The sequence below is a fragment of the Trachurus japonicus genome, chromosome 14 (assembly GCF_045865225.1).
Source record: "Trachurus japonicus isolate A0001 chromosome 14, Traja_1.0".
Lineage (NCBI taxonomy): Eukaryota > Metazoa > Chordata > Actinopteri > Carangiformes > Carangidae > Trachurus > Trachurus japonicus.
In genome coordinates this window covers 30,597,815-30,613,688 of record NC_140920.1, presented here as the reverse complement: position 1 = coordinate 30,613,688, position 15,874 = coordinate 30,597,815, and the positions used below count along the sequence as shown (strand labels likewise).

The 15,874-nt window shown below is 40.3% G+C and overlaps 2 long non-coding RNA genes across 2 annotated transcripts; one reads left to right on the top strand and one right to left on the bottom strand.

Moving 5' to 3' along the window:
• Positions 1-455: 455 nt before the first annotated feature.
• On the bottom strand, positions 456-13,589 carry LOC146975031 (uncharacterized). The gene is made up of 4 exons (XR_015037573.1): positions 13,487-13,589; positions 2,526-3,461; positions 886-958; positions 456-853 (listed from the first exon to the last, which is right to left on the bottom strand). It is a non-coding gene; the product is annotated as an uncharacterized LOC146975031 (long non-coding RNA).
• Positions 4,206-5,190, top strand: LOC146975032 (uncharacterized). Its single transcript, XR_015037655.1, has 3 exons — positions 4,206-4,272; positions 4,374-4,400; positions 5,126-5,190. It is a non-coding gene; the product is annotated as an uncharacterized LOC146975032 (long non-coding RNA).
• Positions 13,590-15,874: the final 2,285 nt, after the last annotated feature.

Genomic DNA, 15,874 nt, shown 5'->3' with positions numbered 1-15,874 from the left:
GATGATGTTAAAGGGATAGTTCAACATTTTTGCAAATTGGCCCATTGCCATAATCGCTATAGTCATAGCAGTAGGTTCATTACCTTTAATTGTAGGTGTAAGCTATTTTCAGTACGGCGGAGCGCAGCAGCTGGCTGCTCAGAGGAGGCTAAGGGAATTTCTTGGTTTCCCTCATTAAACTCATCAAATTCAACATCCCAAAACTCCACAGCGCTTTTGTAGACAAGTTGTGACCTGCACAACCACCACGCTATGAGATAATGACGGAACGATACGAAACGGAGCCGTTTTCGAGGTAAATACAGGGTAAATACGGAGACTGCTTGCTGAAAAACTGTCCCTGAACGCAACGCGCATCAGCGGTTTTGTATGAATTTACCTCGAAAACGGCTCCGTTTCGTATCGTTCCGTCATTATCTCATAGCGTGGTGGTTGTGCAGCTGGCACGACACCGGCTGAGAGTGGAGAGTGTGCGAAAAGAAGAAGAGCTTCCTATAGGTGAGTGGTCAAGGTAACGTTATTGAAATGCTGCTTTTTCCTGCAATGTTTGTTCATTTAATTGTCATCAATCCGTTTGCAAAATGCCGACGATATGCTTGATATGCTAGCTATGGCTATGGCTTGCCTGCCCTGCTAGCTCGCTAGCTATGGCTTACCTGCTAGTACAAGCATATCATTGGCATTTTCTTTCCAAAACATGATACATTTCTGAACCGTTTGTGATAGAGACGAGCAGTAAACTGCATTTGAATCGCGGGATTTTCCGCTTTCCCAGGGTCCTTTATTATTGTTGATATAAGATAAATGTTGACAAAACCTTTGTACAACTTTTCAAAATGAAAAAAAGAAAATTCTGGTTGACTAGGGAGATATTCAACATAACACTTTTTTTTATGGGCGATTTTTGTTTGTTTGTGAAATATGGCATGCTCAGCCAAAAGTAAGGTTTAAATTATAGCTGCTGCGCAGCGATGGGTCGGGTCCGGGCTACTTTTGGGCAAATTTAGGCAATTCTGGTCCAGTCTGAGCTATTGGACCCTTGCTGGGTCTCGAACTCACAACCTCTGACACCAAGAACCAGCTCCTTACTCGCTGAGCTAATTAGCTGGTAGTGAGACCTGCTGTGTAGCTTCATTTATCCACTCAGGTGAGTCAGTGCCCGGGCAGCTGTTGTGTACGCAGATTTCAAAAATGGTCAAAAAGTCAGAAATTCTGTTATCTAAACAAAAATCTGTTAATACATAAATTGCATCTAGACAGCAAAACAGCTTGAGGACATGTGACATTTTCATCTGTCATCGTCATCATCACCCTTGCTGGGTCTCGAACTCACAATCTCTGACACCAAGAACCAGCTCCTAACTCACTGAGCTAATTAGCTGGTAGTGAGACCTGCTGTGTAGCTTCATTTATCCACTCAGGTGAGCCAGTGCCCGGGCAGCTGTTGTGATGAAATGGTCAAAATTTCAGAAATTCAGTCATCTAAACAAAAATCTGATAATACATAAATTGCATCTTGACAGCATGGAAATGTTGGTGATTTGTTTTTAATGATAAGTGTTTTGCTTCATAAGAGAAAATATGATGTTTATAAATTCCACTCTCACATTGACTGCAGTTGTTCCCATGAGAGCAGAATTCAAAATGTTCTCAAAAATTCAGTTTTTGAATTAAAATTCTGATATTTGCTAAACTTCATCAACCATGACTCCAGAATATTCTCATTTTTTTTCAGGAAGTTTGAAAATGTATTTAGCAAGAATTTGATGGTATATGTTTACAGTACCGTTTACAGTCAAACGTTTTCATGCACTGTAGGCTCAATTTTTGCTTAATCAAAAATCCGAGAAAGAAGTTTTGTGGAGGACGGTCTGGAGATGCTCTGTAGCAAGTTTGGTGTCAATTGAGCAAAAATTGTGGGAGGAGATACATTTTAAAAGTTTTACAGTTATTGAAAATAACAGAGTGATGGACTTCATAATTTGTAATAAGTTTAAGTGGACAAAAGTTTCAGCAGTATTGAGGCTACATTGTGGTGAAGTTTCAACACTGTAGCATCTACCGTTGGTTTGGTAGAAATTTTTAAAGTTTTTAAATTTAAACGCTTACAGTTGAGTGAATCTGGCATGGGACTAAACCTTTGTGCAAAGTTTGGTGAGTTTTCGCCCATGGGAAGTATGACTTCCTTGGAAGAAGAAGAAAGAAAGAAAGAAGAAGAAGAATTCCTAGGAATACAATAGTGTCCCGGCAGCTTAGCTGCCCGGACCCTAAAGAAGAAGAAGAATTCCTAGGAATACAATAGTGTCCTGGCAGCTGCGCTGCCCGGACCCTAAAGAAGAAGAAGAATTCCTAGGAATACAATAGTGTCCCGGCAGCTTAGCTGCCCGGACCCTAAAGAAGAAGAAGAATTCCTAGGAATACAATAGTGTCCCGGCAGCTTAGCTGCCCGGACCCTAAAGAAGAAGAAGAATTCCTAGGAATACAATAGTGTCCCGGCAGCTTAGCTGCCCGGACCCTAATGAGACTTTACACAGTAGCACATACAATGGCAGATTTTCTTGAGTCATATGATGCATAATACTTACTACCTGAAAATATAAGCCCAAAATTGATTAAAATATAGCTAGCAGCACCATTTCCAGGTGTATTTTAGGTCCATGTAAGTTTTAAGGGTTAAGTTGCCATTTAATGCTACATGACCTTAATTGTTTGCTTTTTTCAATGATTTGGATTTTTTTTAAAGTTTATGATTCCAGTAGTAGCCTACATTTCAAAAGCAATTGTTATTTTTTTTCTAATCATTTATGCTGTGTGCATGTACTTAAACACGTTACCCTTTTTTTTTTTTAATGTATGTAATACATTATGGCTTGTAAAGCAGCTGTTTAAGCTACTACAATTTTTTTGAGAAGTATTGTACATAATTTTATATCCTAGTGTCTATAGTGTTTATTGTCTCATTGTCTAACATGTTTTGATGTTATTACGGTACATTGAAATACAACTTACTCATAGATTTTCATTGTGGATGTAGTATTAAAAAAGCATGATTGTGTTGATTTGTTAGTTAATTCAGTGTTTATCTGCTACTGGTTTACAAATCACTGAATGGTTTAGGTCCAGAATACATGAATGACATGTTAGTAGAGTATAAACACAGTAGAGCTCTGAGATCTACTGACTCAGGTCAGATAGTGGAGCACAGAGTTCAAACCAGACATGGTGAAGCAGCATTTAGCTGTTATGCTGCACACAACTGGAACAAACTACCAGCAGAACTGAGATCAGCCCTCACTGTAAGCACTTTTAAATCCAGGTTAAAAACATTTCTCTTTTCACATGCTTTTAGCTGAGCTCCTTTTAAGAATTTTTAACTTTATCTATTTTATTTTATTTTACTTTTATTTGCTCTTGCTTTTAACTCTGTTTTTAATGTGTGTTTGTTTTTATTCTGTTTTATGCTTCTCTTTTCTTTTTTTTCTTAAAAATGTTCTGTCTTTATGTAAAGCACATTGAGTTGCCTTGGTATGAAATGTGCAATATAAATAAAGATGCCTTGCCTTGCCAACTTTTTAACTTCAAGGTCTCCCCTCCCCTTAACCGTGACACACACACACACACACACACACACACACACACACACACACACACACACACACACACACATATATATATATATATATATATATATAATAGTAAATAAATAATTAAATAGGTAATAAATAATGACAGAGAAAAAAAAATTGAAATGTGTTTGATGGTCACTGCTCTTATGTTTACTTTTATTGTTTTTTAAGTATATTTTTAGTTTTAGTATATTTTTTTTCATTTTTGCCTTTATTGGATAGTATAGCTGACAGAGACAGGAAATGAGGAGGCAGCGAGAGGGGGAATGACATGCAGTAAATGGCGCCCGATGCGGGATTGGAACGGGGGCCGACTGCAGCGAGGACTGTGCCTCTGTACATGACCCTTTCATTGACTTCTAGGTCCAGTTTATCCTTCACCCCCCAAAAAATACCAAAAGGGGTCGAATACAGCAGCCTTAAAAGGTAAATAGAAACACATTAAAAAAAAACTGAATTTAAAAAAAAGAAAGAAAAGAGGATGACCAGCTATTTTAGTATTGATAGAAATTAAACATGACGTAATTATGACTACTCATTTCATTTTTTTTTTTTTTTAATCTATGTACATGTCATCGGTTTATAGGTCAAAATAATCCTTCACCTCCAAAAAAGCGCCAAAAGGGGAATACAGCGGTCTCAAAAGGTAAATTGAAATACACATATAAAGAGTTTGAATTCATGTATACGTATGTGTAAGGATTAATATGAGTTTAATGTTATATGTGTGGACATGTTTTTTTTAAGGTCCTGTTCCACAACAACCAAGCACAGGTAATTAATAATGCTAATGTGCTTTTGTGTGTCTAACTAAACTACAACAATCGATTAATCGTGAATGTATGTTTATCCGTGTATACTTGAGCAATTATTATGACATGTTTAGAGTAACGTTACTAAGGTAAGGTTACTACTAATACTTGTATGTTGCTTAACATGCAAAGAATATAATATAATAAGCTTTGGCATAAAAATCTGATTTGTGGAGACTGCAGAGGAAGACCAGCTGCACTGAAAGAAACAGATAAGTTTTATGATAAGTCAGCACTGCTTTATAGCTCTGATGACGATGAACTCAGCGTCTCCTGCAGGAAGAAAAACTGCTGTATTCTGAACCTTTAACTTAGATTTGTTGTTAGACAAGTACAAAGAAAAGTGTAATTTCAATCATAATGCATAATATTCAGTTGTCATGTGCAAATACCAAACACAGTGATTATTATTTTATTTCAACATTATCTAACTTAGTTCTTTATTTACATGTCCAAATGTTATTGGCCATCAGTACTTGTTTGTAATTAAGAAACGGCTGTAACCTATTAATTGTGATTTTATCTGTTACATGTTTAATAAGAGTTTGAACTTGAGCAAATATGTCTGACTGTAACTGTCCATAAAGACATATGTCCCTCACCTTTTCAGACGTCAAAGTTGAATATGGTATATGACTAAATCATTATTTGCATTACTTGAAACAATTGTTATATTTTTTCGGCCAGACAACCCCTACTCAATGGACCTCTTTGCGCGCGAGAAAGCAGAGAGCTCCATTGACCTACCAGAGAGCTGTAGTGACCCACCAGAGAGCTCTATGGAAATGTCAAAATGTAAGACTAGTGCAAATTGTCCACTTGTGTGAAGTGAAATCAATGTCTTTTTTTATAAATTGTGAACATTTATTTTCCCATTTCCTCATTAGCTTGGCATCCGCCAGCTGATGATGTCAATGATGAATGATGACGACGACGACATCACACGGCTATCATGTGAGTTTGTAATCTTGTCCGTTCTATTTGTAGTCTTTCTCTTTTTTGTGTTAAACTAAATTTATTTAATATATAATAATAATTATCCCCCAGCTGTATCAACGCCCACCCTGAAAACAGTTTTAACAGCGCCAAAGTATACATCCACACCAGGTACAAATACTATGTTTCTTTGATTTCAAAATATTCCCCTTAAAGCAGAAGTAAGTGATATATTTGTGTTAACATAAGTCTTAAATAGTTATATCTTCCGACAGCAATCACTTACATAGAGTGTTTGGACTGAAACACGGGTCTGTCAGTCACTCTGCTCTGCTCTGAGCCGAAGAGAAAACATTTATCGTATCCTACAGTTTTTATCCAATGAGGAGAGAGAACGGCATGCAGGGCTGTGTGTGCAGCCAAGGAACGCCGTGAATGTGGCGACGTAGGGACGAGGACTGTTATGGTGCGTTCAAGGAAACTCGTATTTTTCCGACCGTGAAGTGGTACCAGTTCGATCTGGTACGAGTTCACCGGTCGGAAGTTACGAGTGGCCGTTATAGTGACTTTCACCGGTAAAACAGGTCGGAAAAACACGAGTGGGTTGCCTGGAACGCTACAAAGTCGTAAGTTGTGACTTGAAGCTGTAATTTACGATTTCAAAAGCCTGCCTGGAACGCAGCATTAGCGAAAACGACCGGACCACTTACTTCTGCTTTAAGCCCAATTGGTGATTAGTTAACATTAGGGCTGGGTATCAATCAAAAAATTTCGATACCGATACCTTCACTAAGATACCGGTTCCTGAACAATATTTTTTTTCGATACCAATTTTATAATATCAATTCTAAAAAAATGAAAATTATATTACACATTACAGTACAAATCCTGAGTTGTATTTTTCTATCCCAACCAACAGCTTTTCTAAGACTCAACAGGTGTTTCAACTTCATTGTAGTCACTTTTATTTAGAAGAATTTTTTTTTGAAACATTAAGGTTTTTAAATAGGCTAAGGGTTTCTGATTTGTTGAGGAAAAATGCAAAAAGTGTTACAACTGTCTCTGGTCTCCCCTAAACATTGCTGTCAGGTGGGCTTATTTAAAAAAAAAAAAAGAAACGGCGACTACGTGGTGGCTGCCAGCCGTGTTGTGATTCTCCAGAACACACAGAGATGTCCAGTCCGCCCCCGTGTGCAGCTACACTTGCACTTCAGCATTTAGCGAGGAGAGACAACGCTGCTCCGAGGCCTGCTCCCTCTGTATGTGCGCGTTGCGGAGCCGCGCATACAGAGGCGACAGAAAGAGGCAGGAGGGACTGATAACATGAAATAGCTGAGAACAGAATCTGTATGTGCATGTCACGGAGCCGCACAAAGAGGCAGCCTCTCGGGAATTACGTCAAACGTAACAAAATGCCAGAGCATTCTGTGCAAAGTGGCAGTCAATTTAAGCACATGAAAAACAATGAAAACCTGACCTTTTCATGAATTTCTAAAATAAAAAATAAAAAACCGGACGCCCTGGGCTGGGACGTAAAAAGTTGACATGTGTGGGTAAAAGAGGACGTTCACCCTGCATGCTGCAACCACCTAATGTTGCAGCCGATCACCGACAGCATAATCAGATCTTGATCATGTGATTAACCTCCGGGTAACGCTACTTGGCACCGAAAGACAAGGCATGTTTTGATACTCTAAGCACTTCGGTCAGTGCCACAAAAGAACCGAAGAAATCTTTGGGTGTGTCACGATTCGATTCGATTCCGATTCTTAGGGTCACGATTCGATTAAAAATCGATTCTCAATTCAAAACGATTCTCAATTTTTTTTGGTGCAATTTTTAGTTTGCTTTTTGAACACCAGACCATATGAAAAAGTTGAATGATGATGATGTCTACAGACTATTATCAGGAGCCATATTTCCCCCCCAAAAAATGCACATTACATGTTGCAGATTTATTCAGAAGCATATTGGAACCATATAACCATATATTGGAACCAAACTACTACATCTTTGAGGTGGGCAATATGGGCAAAAAAAATCTTCATCATCCCCCCCCCCCCAATTATCTGATAACAATAATCTGATGATATCCTTTAAAATGTCATTTTTTTATTTAAAAAAAAAAACATGTTGTAAAACTCTACTTGCTAAGCAGGACATCTCTACACAGCTTTTCTGAACATTCTTAATATTATTAAGTGCTTCATACATGTTTTCAGATGGAATGACAAAGATGTAATTTAGACATGTAATTTCATTTTTTTACCCAATAGTGACCCGTGGCTCAAGTGTGAGCTCAAAAAGCTGGACACCTACAAGTAGATTTTTATTTGCCGTAACGATGATGTGGATGATGAATGTGCTATTTACTTGTTTTACGCTCAACAGGGCATCGAACTCGAAGACAAAGCACTTCACAAGATAAAAATGTATTGTGTAATGAGTTAAACAATGATAGCCGGTGACTTGTTAAATAAGATGAGTATGTTTTTTCCCCCTCCCCCAACAGAGACTCCTAGAAGAGCATCTGTCCCTAAAAATGTCCAGACTCCAAAAGGTACAGATTGACTATAGAATTAATCTTGATTTATAGAAGTAATCACACCTACCTTGTTATCTTTGCATACTGATGTTTTACAAATTGTTTGAATATACTTACTGTATGTTTGCTTATTTTAAGCCCCTGTCAATTAAGAGCATATGTGAAATGCATAGATTGCAATCGCAATCTTGAATAGTGATGTTGCATTTATGACATAATTGCCTTGACTTTCACTCTCAGGCAATCGGAGCGGAAGTCAAAGGCCAATTTTATTTATAGAAAGAACTATTTCAAAATTTTATAAAAAGAAATGTTACTTATTGATATGTACAACAACCAAATTAAAGGATAACATATCACAAAGGACATGCAGAATACCACATACTTTTTCAAACAAGGCAAAGTTTATTGTAATCGCAAAATAGTTAACTTAAAACTTTCAGCTAACATTTATTGTTTCATTCTTTTATTTAACAGCTAGGAAGAGGGTGTACCCCATGACGGAAAAAAGTAAGAATGGAATTATTATTTAAATGGATTAAACTAATGTCATATAGAATGGTCATTTCTGTATTAATTAAAGATGTGATTATGTTATTTTCATTTCGGTTTTTATAAGAGTTTCAGATGGTTGTTGTGGAGACCCTAATGGAGATCCTCGAGGAGTTGAAGGCCCTCAACTCAAATGAAAGTGAGCCTGAAACTGGAAGGTTGCCCATAAAAGATATGGACACTTTCAAATTGATGTCGAAGGAGACTGAAGGAAACGCAGATATACGAAAGTCAATGGTAAATCACAATATTAAAGCTTTAAAGTTGTACAGAAAAGAAAATAGATTTTGAGGCCACTGTGGGTCTTAACATTACTGCAATAACTCATCTATCAGACGATGTAGCCCAGACTTTGTGCAAAATTCTATTTTCGAGTAAATCGGGGGTGAAAGTGGGGTAGTTTTTTTTCGCATTGGATAATGTAGGTGCACGACTTATGCATCACGTTGCTCACGATTCATCAGCCACTGATTGGATCTGTCATCCGTCAATCAAACGTCTGAGACACACACACACACCGAGCTCCGTCTCAGTCAGCCCCAAACATTGAATATCCCGCCTGCTCGATAATGAACAATCAAATTTGTTTTCCTTACTCGGGTTAACTTGTGAAAAACGGCCATTTCTGTACAGCTTTAAATCATTGTTTCTCAAACATTTTTGGTGTTAGGGTCTCACCTTACTCTGACAGCTTACAAATGGAACCAAATGGAACCAGCAGTGTGTATTTGATTTCATAAACTCCCAGTTACAGACTTGTAAGGGTCACATTTTCCCTATGGAACAGAGTCCCTGAATTCAACTTTGAAAAGCGTTTCCTTAAGTAATTCCATGTTTTTCACAATGTTGATAATTTGTAATATCATACAGATTGCAAAACTGTCTCATATTGGAGGAAAGGATTTGAAGACTTGCACAAACAAAATCATGGAGAGGTATGATTACACATAGAAGTTTAATATCTGTAGAACAGACAACATAATAGTGGGTGGTTACAATGTGGTAGTGTCATACAAGTTATATAAGTTTACTGTTAACAATTTTTATCTGTTGCAGACTCTTCATGAACAGCATCATGACACAATTTAATATGCTCTGAGGTGGGAAGCAAAAGAAGAGGGCCTTCACACAGACTGCCTTCTACTCTGTGGTCACAGGTAAATAGAAAAACTGTCTGCTAGTTATTTGGAAATTGCTTCATGTTAAAAATGTGTGACTGACATGACATTAACAAACAACAATTTGTCTGGACTGTACTAGGTAATCTCTGTAATACTGACAATTATGAAACTTAATTGGTGTTGTTTCATGGAAGGGAACCATAATACAGTTATAGTCAGGCTTTATTTATTAATTTATTAATCTTTACAGACTTACTGCGCAGTGCAAGTTTTGTCCAGCGCAGTGCAGCACGCGCTTAGTTTGCAGTTTGGTAGACAGAGGTGTGCAGAGATGGGTGTGGCGGCACACAGGGGTGGATTGGCCATAGGGAGTACCGGGAGTTTTCCCGGTGGGCCGGTCACTAATGGGCCGATAGGCGGCCGTTTTTAATTTATTTATTTATTTAATTTAACTTTTTTTTTCGCCATGCCTCGCCTCTCCCGGCCCGGGGAGAGAGACATGCATCGGCTCGGCCCACAGTGCTCAGCTGCAGACACAGCAGAGAAGTGACGATTGGCCCAGTGGCTTGTCTACCTGGCCCAATGGCCCTATGAGAGGCTACAGAGGCCCAGGAGTCCCACCCACGCATGTTCTAGACCCCCCCTCGTCCAATCACTTTTAATGATGAGTCATGATGAGAGCGACAGCGAGAGAGAGAAAAAAACAACACACCAGCGCACGAAAACGGAAAAGAAAAGTAAAAAAAAAAAACGCAAAGGCAGCGCGGAAAAATGGAGGAAAGTAACAGAAAAAGAAAAGCTCTAGCAGCACAGACTGCTAAAAGTACAACAATTACGCAGATCAGGGGCCGCCTGGCCTGGCCAGGGCTAGAAGCACCGATGCTGCAGCTTCAGCAGCAGGTCCTTCACGTGAGTCTGAAGAGAGTGAAGCTCCCATTACCACTGCCCTTATGATGCAGGAGGAGGCTGAAAAAATAAGTGTTGAGGAACATTCATTAAAATACTGTAAATGGTCCAGAACGGTTGCTATGAACTTTACTTGACATAATAAATAGCTATAGCTAATAACTCTGATGGTGTGGTGTGTTACAGCTAAATCTAGTTATCTAAAGTATTGGAAAACAATAACTATATTCATATACTATCCTCATTAATTGATTAGTTGCTTTTATTAAAGTGCCCTCACTCAAATTTGGTCATGAAGGACATTGAGCTAACAACTTAACAAATATGTAGGCTATGCTTTCCATGTTTTTTTCAGTCAGTGTTTATGGTTTATTGTCCTTTCAACAGTTTAACATTATACAGTTAAAATTAATAAAACACCAATTAACTACTGTTACAGTAAAACATCATTCTGCATACATAATACTCATGATGCAGTACACAAATTACAAGTATTTCTGGTCATGCTTCATTGTCTATGTTATGTTGAGCTGTACTGTCTTTCTAAGATAAAATTAGTGTTTGTCCATTTTTCAGATCATTGTACTATCTCTCTTATGGAGGCGATCTGCTGCTCACAGATGCCACCTGGCGGTTGTTTGGGCACATTGCAGCTTCTGGTGAAAACACAATTACTCCTCCACAAAAAATCCGCGTGAGCCTCCCGTGACTCACGCGTGAATCTCGCGTGAAACCATCCAAATGAAACTAGTACCCACTGTAAATAAATTTACAAAGAAAATAGCAAACAGTGTAGTGTCCGTGGGGCAAATGCAGAATTTGTCTTTGTTATGATCCAAGCCGGCCCGGCGCTTGCTGCGTTTAATTGCACTCGGAACGCGGAAAACCAAACTCCGAATCGGAAAAATGCAATAGTAAATTGTAATGTAGCAGTGTTAGGCTGCTTACAGTCACTGAATCGCTCGGTAGAACACTTCTCTCCACGCCCCTGTGTCTTTCTTCAGCATTATTAACGTGTTGACACAAAAATGATTCTAACGGCACCAGGGCTGTTTTCGACTAAGGATTTTCATAGTCGAATCTGATTCGTCAGATTTTGCCGTAGTCGACTGATCGTCGAACCTTTTTTTTTTTTTTAGATTTCTATTTCAAACAAAAGAGCTAAAACACCCAAAACAATGGTAGGTGTTAAACAAATACCTTTATTTATTTCCCACACTTTGGATGATTTTTATAGGCACTCTAATTTTTAGTAGCCATTGTGAGCCAGGGTAAGCGTTTATGTCACGTTGCCCTGGACAACGCTCCTTTTGCTCGGACTGTGAGTGGCAAATCAAACATCCCTCAATGTGATGAAGGATAGCGGTGGTCGTGGACACAGAGAAACCGGGTAAAACATGTAGTATCAAAACAAACGGAGGTCAGAAGGACTCGACAATCCGTACATTACGTTAATCAATCCTGTAACACACACAGTGTGACCGCGGCACCGGCAGAGAGATAGACAGGCTGCAGAGGGACGAGATTACAGCTGTGACTCCCGACACTTATGGTGCGTTCATTACAACTCGGAAGTCGGAAAAAAAACAAGTTCCTCTTCTGAAAAACTCTGACATGTCAAAACTTTAGGATGTGTTAGAGACTAATTCATCTGTCTAACCATCAGAACTATTGACACTTGAAACGGTAAACACAGCTGATCCATCGAAAAAAAAATCACCGCTGGAGTTAATTTATTTTCCGTGATTGAAAGCAGGTTCTTGAATGTAACTCGGTCAAAGTCAGCATCCTCACACTTTTGCTGTTCTGTCAGGTCATGCATGATAAATGCTGACAAAGTAAGACCGTCAGACTTAGGTACTTTGGCGGCTCTGCCTCTCGTCTTTTTGCCACTCCGTGAGTGTTCTGCAGTGACTTCTGAGTACCGTGACTTTGACGGTCCTACTGCTCACCTCCGCTCATTTGAAAAAAAAAAAAAAAAAACCTCCGCTCATTTGATTGTGCAACTGCAGTGGGTGATTTATTAATACGTAGTAAGAAGCTAAGACTACCGTTTAAACGCACACATCATTTTGAACTCTTAACTTGGCCACTCTTAACAGAAAGTAGGCAGATTTTTAAAAAAAAATCAAAATAGGCTTTTTATAACAAATAAAAGACATTCTATGTAACAATTTATGCTCAGCAGCCGTGGGCACCCCCATATAGTCAGAATGGTACGGTCTTGGTTAGATTCGACTACGAGGTTCATAGTCGAATCAGACCCCTCCGAATCGAATCGTCGAATAGTCGACTTTTGGAGGTCAGCCCTAAACGGCACATTAACACGGGCCACTCCGTAGTTTTGGAAAACAGAGAGGCTGCTCCTCTCCAGACATGTGTATGCGTGTGTGTGTGTGAGTTACTACGGTTATGGCGGCGCTCCCGTCCCCCAGATATTTCTGCAGTTGGATTTACATGATCCGGTCTAAGACATGAAACTCATGGACTGAGGTCTGCACGTACTCCGTCGTGCATTTGTAGGAGGAAGTTGTAGCTGTTGTTGTGGTTGTGCGCGACGTAGAGCTGCCGTGCCGACTAGGGAGTTTTTTTTCCTTTCCCCAATCGCATGGTGAGGGAGGGTGGCGGGGGTGGGGGGCTGCATGTTTTTTCTCCTCATGTCCTACACTAGAGAACTTGTTCTTCTTATCACCAAACGAGGCTGCTCTCTCTCTGACAACTGATTGCACTTGTTTATATCTGATATGCTCCGCCACTGGCTCCATCTAGTGGCCGCGGATTTGCGTTAATGCTCCTTTAAATGTAGGATACTAGCGTCTTTATTAGTGGGAAAAGGGTGTGTTTTTTGTTGGTTTATTTTTTCACACATGGTCAACGCAGGGCAAATCTGATTAACAATAACCTCCTCCCAGACTACTTCTGCTCAGTCCGTGGAGGTCTGTACGTGTTGCCATGTATTTGGCCACTGTGAACCTGGACCTCCCGGACCAAAACATCAGTTTCCTCCTGTTTGGCTGTCTGGCATCACTGTCTCCCTCGTCCATGTCGAAATGACAAAATTGCAGTGCACATCACTCGCGGCGCATTTTAACTCTTTCGCGACCACACTAATTCTTTAGCACATCCGCTCAGGACCACATGTTTTTGGCTATTTGTTTACCTTTTTCTCACATCGAATCGAACTCTGTACATCACCTAGAAACAAACGGTTTTCACGTGATTGAAGAGTGACTTTCCAACATGCTCCTCGAAAAAACGGCGAGTTTTTCCGCCGTTTCGTTCGTGAGTACGAAGTAGAAGAAGAGAGCTGGGTTTCTCCAATAACGGAGCTCCCGCTCTAGTTTCAGAGAAAAACACACTTTTGTGTCAAGTGGCAATCTGCTCATTTTACCGGTAATCTGCATTGTGGCATGTCTCCCAAATCATTTCTACGGCTAAATAAATATATTTGTAGGCATATCTGGGGGGTGTGGCAGCCTGGAGAGCAGCGGAGCAGCGGTGTGGGTCTCTGACCGCAGCGCAGCAGCTCCGTGACACTGCTGTGTGACTGGCCGGCGATGAGTGCTCTGGGGCGGGGGCGGCCGGTCACAGCACCCGCTGCAGAGCGCCCGCTCTGCTGTACAGCGCCGTGAAAACAGCCGTGATAACGGGCTTTCAGATCCGAGTCTCCAAACCAGAAACGTTTGTAACAGCACCGGTAAAAGTCGCCACATTTGTCGTCGGTCGCTTTTGTCAAAAGAGGGTTTGGAAAGTCGCAACACTGTAGCCGACAGCCGCACAGCGCTGCACGCTGTCCCCAGAGCAGCATTCAAGGAGAACGATTACTCAAACAAAACCAAGATCACACAGTTTATAAAAAACATTATGTTTTGATTTTAGTTTAAAACAGTTTTACATATCAGAGGACTACCATATTCACACACAGGGTACCTCAGAGTGTCTATTATCGTAATCTGTAAAAAAACGGTTTTGACGAGTTTACTCGTCAATGGTCGTGAACGTTCGGCAGGCTGTGACGAGTTTACTCGTCAATGGTCGCAAAAGAGTTAAGGTGAGGAGAGGAGCTCATTTGATTGGTGAAGAACGGACTCGCACCCTCTCCTTTGCCATTTGCGCCGGTAGGAGTAGAGGGACGGGAGGAGTGCCTGTGCCGAGCTGCACTGTGCACCAAACTTGTAAAGTGCTCCTAGACACACCTCGTTGGCGCGACTGCGCCTGGTTTATGAAACTAGAGCCCCAAGTCTCAAATGGGTGGTGACCAATGCCCATTGAGTCAAGTCCTTTGAAACCATGTACCTTTTGTTATTGGATAGTATCTCTGTGACATTACGTAAAACAACAGGCAACCACACTTGCAATTTCTCTTCATTTATTTTATTGCTTTGTTTGCAGAAGCTGTACGGAAGTCCTTTAAGGATGCCACAGATGACCTCATTGCCTCAGCAATGGGGCTACATTTTAAGCAGGCCCCAGCTCGCAGCGGTGGAGGGGGCTACAAGAGGCCATTGGTGTAGTTGTTGTTTGTCTGTTTTGTAAAGAAATTAAAAATATTTATATTGCACTTTCATATGTTTGTGATGGTTGGAATTTGTTTTAAAAATGTAGGTTGATTGAGATTACAGTAGGATAGTTTGGTTAATGTTCCCATCAAGAGATATATATATATATCCAGTGGTAAAATAAGCATGACATTAGTGTTACTGAAACCTATTTAAAAGACCAAAAAAACACATAATGTGAATAGATTGTCATAACATACTGCAACTACATCAAGGTAAGGATCACAGGTTAAATTTGGTCCCTTTTTTTTTTTAGAGAACCCAATTTAACATTACATTTTGAGAACTTTAATGTCCTTTTTAATACAGGGTTCTTGTTAATAATTTGATAGATTGTAATGGGGACAGCTCTCCATTTCGACACACCTCTACTTTGACACCCCGCTGTTCCGAAATACCCCCACTTCGAAACACTGCTGTTCCAACCCCCCCCGCCCCCCGCCCCCCCACAGCTGTCCAATGTCCAAGGTGCTGAACCGTGTGACGTTGTTTACACTCTGTGTTGTGGCTTGTCTGTGAAACGTGCGCTGCTCAGGGACTAGGCAGATCTGTCCCACTTGCTTTCTCCCCGACTCCGTTGTTGGAGATCTCCACACAGTAAAAGAAATACACTCCCCCCCGCGCTCAAGCGCGGCCGGACCCGGCTTGAGCTCACACGGGCGCGAGGCTGCTGCAGCCGCCGCTCGTGCTGACAGCTGACTGAGGGAGATGCTTTGGTTGGGCTTAGGCAATGAAGAAAAGAGTTGGTTAAGTTTAGTAAACAGACCAGGTAGAGGCTAGACAGGCTAGAAGCATAATGAACATTATAAGTGATTAA